We start from the raw sequence: 8504 nt of genomic DNA on the forward strand, positions 1-8504 counted from the left end.
TTTTAAATGATGTGTTGATTGTTACAGGTGTTTTCTTAATGAAAGATCAAAGCAAAATTTTGATGGTATTAAAACTAAAACTTTCAGTTACAAAATAAGCCATAGAGATGTAGTATACAGCACAGTAAATATATAGTCAATAATATTTTAATAACTTTGCATGGTGACAGATGGTTAGTAGATTTAGTGTAGTGATCACATAGTAAGGTATATAAATGTTATTTGTTTTGTTTTTAAATGAAAAGAGTTGACAATTTTATTTTCACATTTCACAATACAAATGAAAATTTCTTTTTTTTTTGTCCCACTACTCCCTCAAAAAATATTCTCTCTTAGGAAGAGCGAGTGAGTCTTCCTTGTCTGCTGTTAGAAAACATCCAGAGTCACAGCACCTCGATCTCCTGTGAAGTAGAACAAGTAAAGAAGCCTGATAGAAAGAGGCTCCCCTTTCTCATTATCTGTCTGGTCGAGTCATTCTGGGCCGAGTGGGCAGGAGGTCTCATCATTGGGGGCCCAGGCATCATTGGCATGTGCCCTCCCATAGGCAGCCTCATTCCAGGAGCAGGTCCCACTGGCATCATCCCAGGAGGAGAGGACCCATCATTGGCATCATGGGCCCCCATATACGGTGCTGGCATCATACGGGGGCGAGGTGGACCCGGAAGATAGGAGGGAGGTGGGATCATCACCCCTGCAGGAGGGGGAGCCGAGAATGGAGTAGGAGGTATCTTTCCTTGCTGAAATGCTGCAGTTGTTTTGTCTGTCAGGCTCTGAGCCTGCTCTTCCATCCATTTCTGATAGTGTCTTCCACATTCTCGTTGTGTTTCCTACCACTGCAGTGTGTCTTTCTGACAGATGGAGAGTCATGGGTGAGGTATGTATCGCAGCAGTCACAATAAAGCTTTGGCATGTTGTTCTAAAGGCTGTTGGCACTCCACAATATTGTATACCTGAATCTAATATACTATTATATGCTAATTATACTTTAACATTTTTTAAATAAAAAATTAAAGAAAAAAAGCTAAAGTGGTTCAAAAATACAAACTTTTGATAAAGCATTTTAGGCCATATAAATAGAAATTTGCATTTTTAAAAAAATTCTGTCTACATAGAGAGCTACATAAAATTGACTCTTTACAACAAAATCCCCAACCACTGCTCACCAATATGTACCTCAACATTTCCAATACTGAAGGACCAACTTCTCCAAAGGTAAACAAATCACAACTTCAAGCACTGCCACTACTTAGTGGGTTTTCCTTGAACAAATCAACAATCTGTCTTCTTGAAGAGCCTGTACATTGTCCCCGTGCATCTTCTACTTGCATCCAAACAGAGCCACTCTGAATCTCTTCTATTTGGCATTCTCCAAAAGGAGTCATCTGTTCGGTGCTTTAAGATCATGTCTTCTCCAAAATTTCTTTTAACCTCTTTTTGGGTGATTCTATTTTAGGTTCCCTTCACTGAGCTAATCATCCTATAGGGTATGTTTCCACCAGTGTCTGCTTCCCTTCTAAAAAATTTACCTTTAGACCTGAGTAAAATGCTTAAGGAGATTCTGATTGCACATAAAAAACAGATCCATCAGCTCCCCCACTCTAGATGCTACAATTCTATCAATGTCTCAAAGGTGCATATGGTCTATATTAGTAGGTATATAATACTATTGGTATCCTAAATAAAACACTGAATGTGAAAACAGTCTCTTTTATCTCAGTGGGTGGTTATAAAGGCCAGTGATAATCATTCATGATGCTTTTGCTGTGTTGGCCATCATTGAAACAGGTTTGTGCTACAGAGTGTGTCAATTAATCCTCACACTGCTTTTTTTCCCAACATCCAACTCTTCTACCCCATTCTCATGTGTTTCATCCTATTTATGTTGCCAAATCAGATCAAAGTAATTCAACCCATCAAAGATGGATAGTTATCTGGGCAAATAGTGAGAGTAAGGCTGAGGCAAAGATGCCAATTATTAGAAAGAAACCAGGAATGCCAAGAAAAGTGAGTGAAATAATATGATGTGAATGAATATTTGAAAAAGAGTAATGGGACCACCAAAGTTAATATCACTCTCCATCATACAATATTTTTACCAAACAATAGGTCATATGAATAGGACAATTGGAGAGGGGTTATGTGCACACACTAACAAGTTAAATATAATATGGTGTATCCATAGTTTAGTATATTATGCAGCCAGGCAGTAAAACCAATTTTCTAATAATATTTAATATCCATAGGAATAAATTTCCAATGTAATATAAAGGGAAAAATCATTAAGTATTAGCATAAGATGATCCTAATTTTATAATTTGTAGTAAATATAATAAATATATGATAATAATAACCAATGGACATAAGACACTGGGGGGTAGGGGAGGCCAGGGGATTGTCAAGGGCGGGGAAAAAAAGCACACATATGTAACACCCTTTGTAATACTTTAAGCAATAAAAAAAAATTAAAAAATTAAAAAAAAATGTATAAGAACAGTAACTCTTTGCAACTCTCTTACCAAAGGAGGATATTCTTTTGCCATGTAAATAAACTCTACACATCTCTGCAAATTAAAAAGAAAAAGAAAAGGTGAAAGATTTAAGTGATCTGAAGAAAAACCACATGCAAAATAATGAAACTAGACTACTGTTAAACCCCATATACAAAAATTAACTCAAAATGAATCAAAGACCTAAATAGAAAATCTGAAACAATAAATTACATAGAAGAAAACATTGATACTAAACTTATGGACCATCGTCTTAGAGAGGATTTTATAAATTTGACAACAAAGGCAAGAAAAGTAAAAGCAAAAATAAATGAATAGTATTAGATCAAACTAAAAAGCTTCTGCAAAGCAAAAGAAACTGCCAACAAAACAAAAAGGCAACCAACTGAATAGGAGAAAATATTTGTGAACAACAATTCCAACAAGGGGTTAATATCCAAAATATATAAAGAAGTCGTGCAACTCAGCATCAGAAAGAAAGAAAGAAAGAAAGAAAGAAAGAAAGAAGAAAGAAAGAAAGAGCAGAGGACCTGAACAGACTTTTCTCCCAAATAGAAGTAAAAATGGCCAAGAAAAACATATGAAAAGATGTTCAACTTCATTAGCTATTAGGGAAATGCAAATCAAAACTACAATAAGATACAACCTCACACTTGTTGACTATTATCAACAAGACAAGTAATAACAAGTGTTGAAGATGCTGTGGAGGAAATGGAGCCTTTATTCACTACTGGTGGAAATGTCAAGTGGTATAGCCACTATGGAAAACAGTATGAAGATTCCTAAAAAATTAAGAATATAGCTACGATATGACCCAGAAACCACTCATCTGGGTATCTACCCAAAAGATTCCAAAACATTTATTAACAAAATATATGTACCCTGTGTTTGTTGCAGTATTATACTTGGTGGCCAAGGCATGGAAACAACCAGTGTCCTTTAATAGGTGACCAGATAAAGAAGATGTTGTACCTATATACAATGGGATACTACTCAGTCATAAAAAAATATAAAATACTGCCATTTTTAACAGCATAGATGGATCTTGAGAATATCATGCTAAGTGAAATAAGTCAGACAGAAAAAGCCAAGAACCATATGATTTCACTCATATGTAGAATACAAAACTGAAAGCAACAAATGAACAAACAAGACAATGAAAACTCACAGACACAGATAACAGTACGGTGGTTACCAGAGAGAAGGGTAATAAAGGGTCAAGGAAGTCAGATATATGAAAGAAGATTTGACTTTGGGACATATGGAATATACAGATGATATATCATATATCATATCATATGATATATATCATATATCACTTGAAACCTATATAATTTTATTAACCCAGTGGCCTGGTGCACAGATTTGTGCACATTGAAAGGAAATGAATTAGAAGAAAGATTCATGCAGTAATTACATTACTGCAAACAATTACATGTCAAAATAGTATATATAATAAAGTATTATAAAATTAAAATACAAAATATTTTAATATTGCTATTTGCCCTATATAATAGAAGTGTCAGAGATTAAAGAAAATTAGTAAAATGTATATGAAAATAATATATAAATTGATTAATAAATAAGCAATAACAATATGATATAACAACAAAGACATGATATAAAAACAACAAAAACATGACATAAAAACAACATTGATAAAAATAATGACTGCCCTAACCAGTTTTTTAAATTACCAGTGCACATCATATGTACTGGCCGGTCAGTCAGCTGGACAGTCGGATGGATGGACGATCAGTCACTTAGCCTTTTATATATATAGATGGCACATCAATAAATTTAATAAAAATTTAAAAAACAATAATTGACCAGAATATTAGAATTATGGGCTATATTAGCCTCTTTATATTTTTCTATAGATTCAATATTTTCTATAATGTAATACAAAATGACTTCAATTTCTGAATACAAAAAAATAAATGTTATTAAATATAAAATGGCCCCAGTGACAAACTCAATTAATACCTGAAAAATCAACTGAATTACATGCTTCATAAGTTAGATATATCATAGATCACATAATGTACAATTGCATTCATAATTTAATTTAATGTTTTATGTTCCTAGCATATAAATTATTAGACTATCAAACAGAAGTAAATAAAAGATGATATGCAAATTTAATATTGATCCTTATGAAGGAACCCCCACCTATCTTTATGAAAGAAGTACCATTCCCTTCCCTATCTCTCTCTTATAACACAGCTCAGTCATTCAAGCATACTTTTAAATAGCATTTCTTGTATTTGAAAAGTTATTGAGTAATCAAACAGTGACCTTTAGTGCTCCACCAAGAAATGCAATTCAGCTTTGTATGGCATCCAAACTAATCAATATCCTATTATGATCACAGATGGGAATTTTACAACTGAGACACAGATGCTAGGGTATCAGGCATATCTTTGTTTTCTCTAATGCCAGAAATTTTGCCTAGGAAATTATTTTAACTAAGGACATTGGTTCATGTATCTTTTTGAACAGGATAATAGAATTTTAGCTTTTAATTATATCAAGAGATGTCAAGAGAATAAGGGTGTATTGGGCATCATTACCTCATACAGACATTCATTATAAAGAATAAAAATACATATATAAATCACCTTTCATCTAGTCTATACATTCTGAATGGATCTATAAAAATTGGTGCCATCCTGCCCATGGATCAACCACAAGAATGCTAAGAGATATTCACATGTAGAGCTGATTTTATTATTAGGCTGCACTAACTAGATATCTAACAGTTATTAAAATAATTGATTAGTTCATTAGTACTGACCAAACCAGTTCTGTAAATCAATACATATTTTTGAAATGTTTATAAGACACTTGAAAAACTAACAGTTTTAGAAATGCAATCTAGGTGAAGGGTTGTCTGTTGACTTTAGCCTAAATGTGCTTCCAGGCAAAATCAGGTTTATTAAAGGTTATGGCACAGACTATCAGTTGGTTCATTCATGAATTCCTACCACTGCTGAGAGCACCAAGAAAAGGTTCTTTTAAATATTCATTTGAACACTTATATAACCAAAAATATATAAGGCCTCCTACATTGTTTCTGGGTAAGTCATGCTATGGGGATTTATTATGTCTTTTGGAAAATTACTTAAGCAGCTCTTTTTTGAAAATTAGGAAAGAAAATTGATACATTACCTAAAATATATATCAGGAGGAGAAAGAAGATAGAATATTACCACCACCACCATTACCAAGATTAATATTTGGGGAAAACTTTCATGCTACTAGCTATTTTTTCTTCCAGTTTCATTGAGATGTAATTGTATAAGTTTAAGGTGTACAGCATAATGACTTGACATACATATATTGCAAAACAATCGCCATTTTAAGTTTAGTCAATATCCATCATCTCATATAATTACAAAAAAAGGCTACTTGCTAAAATAACTAAGAAAGTGAACCTACAAAATCTTGGGCATCATCACTAGGAAAAAGATTGATATTTACAAAAGCATATTGGCTTTTCTAGCTAATAAGTTTTAGAGGGAGAAATCCTTAATGAGTCCTACACTATATGGCATTTAAAAAACTTAGAAAAACAAACAAACAGAAAACTATGTACTGAGGAAAGGCTGTATTTCTATCATCTATATTCATTTGTGTGTGTGTGTTCAGATAATCTTTCATTGCAATAAACTCTAGTTGTTTGCAGTTTATGCCCTAAAAGTGATAAAGAAAGTAAAACTATAAAATTATTGTGTCACTCTGAATTTAAAGAGATTTACCTTCTGTTATGATACCTTCAGTAGCATACGCTTCTTTAAAAGTACTTTGAGCAAATATCTATTCTGTATAAGTGAGTTGTGTATTTATCTCAGAGAATCAGAATAATGTATGCCCATTTGAGTCATCAGGATTAAATAATAAATCCTAGAGGCAGGAGTACATAATATTTATTAGGGATTAGGTCCCCAACAAAGAAAAAAAATAGTAATAACTAAAATTTATTGAGTGCTTGCTGTAGGTAGTCCCTGTTCTATTTTACATGTACTATTATTTTCAATTCTCATAACCACACTATAGAGAGGGTGATATTATCCTCATATTAGAGATGAGGAAACTGGGGCACAGAATGATTAAATTATTTGCCCAACATTACATTTCCAGGAAGTGCCTGAGCCATATTTGAACTTGGGCAGTCTGTCTTCCAAGTGTACCTATTCACCGCCTCCATCACTCTGTCATCCTGAGCACACTGGTTTCCCTCTGTCCAGGAGCTAAGCAGCAAGGGGTAAACCTCCCGCTCCCATTAGTCACTGGCTCCTTTTTACAGAAGTAATTTTCTCTCCAGAGGTAATGAGTCAAGGGGAAAATTTTAACAGCAGCAAGTAGGGCTTAGATTTGATTCCTAATCAGTAGGAGTGTGAACTAGTGCCCTCTAGGGGGCAAAAGAGGAGATTATGGGTCATGTAGGTTTGTTTTATGAATATAAGCAGAAAAACTGCATTAAGAAAATATGGACATACTTTGAAAAAAATTACACTCCTTAATTAGAAAAATTACACTCCTATTCATTCTCTCTCTCTCTGTCTCTCTCTGTCTCTCTCTCTCTCTCTCTCTTTCTCTCTCCTCTATCCCTTTATCTCTCTCCCTGGGCAAATGAACTGCAGCCAAGATGATAATATTAAAATAAAGAGCATTAGAAAATACACAGTAAAATCTCAAAATGTCAAAAATAATCATTTAGGTAGTGCAATTTCACAGCTGTATGATTTGAAGACACCAAAACTTACTTTAAGCATGCTCAAATAAAAGAGGAGATAATTAGTGAAAAATCCATTGTTATTTTGCAGGGAGCCTTGGTATCGCTCCAATCAACATGAAACCAGGTCATCTGCACAGTGCATAGAGATGCACACCAAGCTCCAAAAACCTGGCCTTTTTCTGCGGAAATCTGACCTCTCTAGAAACCAGTGTTTTGTGGATGCTGAAAATAAAGATATTTTTTCCCTCTAAGGCAGAGAAAATTGTATCACTAATATTTTAAATAATTGGTCCTAATTAAATACTTGATAAATTAGTGACTGAATTCTGGTTCTAGTTATACTATAAAGGTCAAATACTCTTTAGTTCTTTTTTTAATGTATTGTCTAACTCCTCACCCATCTTTGTTGTACTAATGAAATGAAGATATCCATCATGATGTAACTGTGAGCTGGGGGGATCTAAATTACCTTCATCTGGCACCATTCCAATATACTATAAATGAGGTAATTGTCCTTGACTATAAAATTTGCATTTTCAAGACTTAATTGCTATCATTACATCTTTTTGTAATTCTATTAATTTAAGTGAATGGAGCGTTTGGTTTTTATGGTTAAAAATTTGCATTAAACCATTGTACATCTAAATAGAATTTTAATATTTTTATCAAAAGCTCTGTACAGTTATCCCAGAGGAGCTAAATAATTTCTCAAGTAAAAGTAGGAAGCTGTCAACAAGTAGGTTTTACCTTCAAGTGATCATTAACAGACCTTCAAGTCACCTGGCAAAGGCTTCATTCTGGGATTTGAGAAATCACTGAGGCCCTGTGTTCCATAGATTCCTCCTACTTAATCATTAACAGGAAATCTATGGGGCCTAGCCAGGGCATGGATGGGTGCCCTTTCCTATGACTTCCTTGGTGTTTAAAGCATTTCTTTCCTATCCTTGGTGAATAGGTCCCTCTTTGTCTGCCTGTGTTTGGGTTCTGTTAGAACATCCTGTTCTGACTGCCCTCTCCCCTCCTGAGTGCGGTATTTACATTTATATGTCTGATCTTCCAGCCACGGTTCGTTGCACAGACTAGTTAAGAAAATGTTATAATTCTCACTCCTACTGGAGAGTGCAATGGAGAAAAGTTTCCACCTTTACCTTTAAAATCTTTTTTGGTAAATTTCCAACTATGCAATAATTTCTTAATGAATTCTAATGTGAATGTGGAACCTTTCTAGCAGATTAAGTAAAGCACTTTCTTAAGTA

The 8504-nt window shown here is 33.9% G+C and overlaps 1 pseudogene; it reads right to left on the reverse strand.

The window, feature by feature from the left end:
* Positions 1–303: 303 nt before the first annotated feature.
* LOC102248388 lies at positions 304–910 on the reverse strand (annotated as a pseudogene).
* Between the last annotated feature and the right edge of the window lie 7594 nt (positions 911–8504).

This window comes from Myotis brandtii, unplaced genomic scaffold, assembly GCF_000412655.1.
Source record: "Myotis brandtii unplaced genomic scaffold, ASM41265v1 scaffold649, whole genome shotgun sequence".
Taxonomy (NCBI): domain Eukaryota; kingdom Metazoa; phylum Chordata; class Mammalia; order Chiroptera; family Vespertilionidae; genus Myotis; species Myotis brandtii.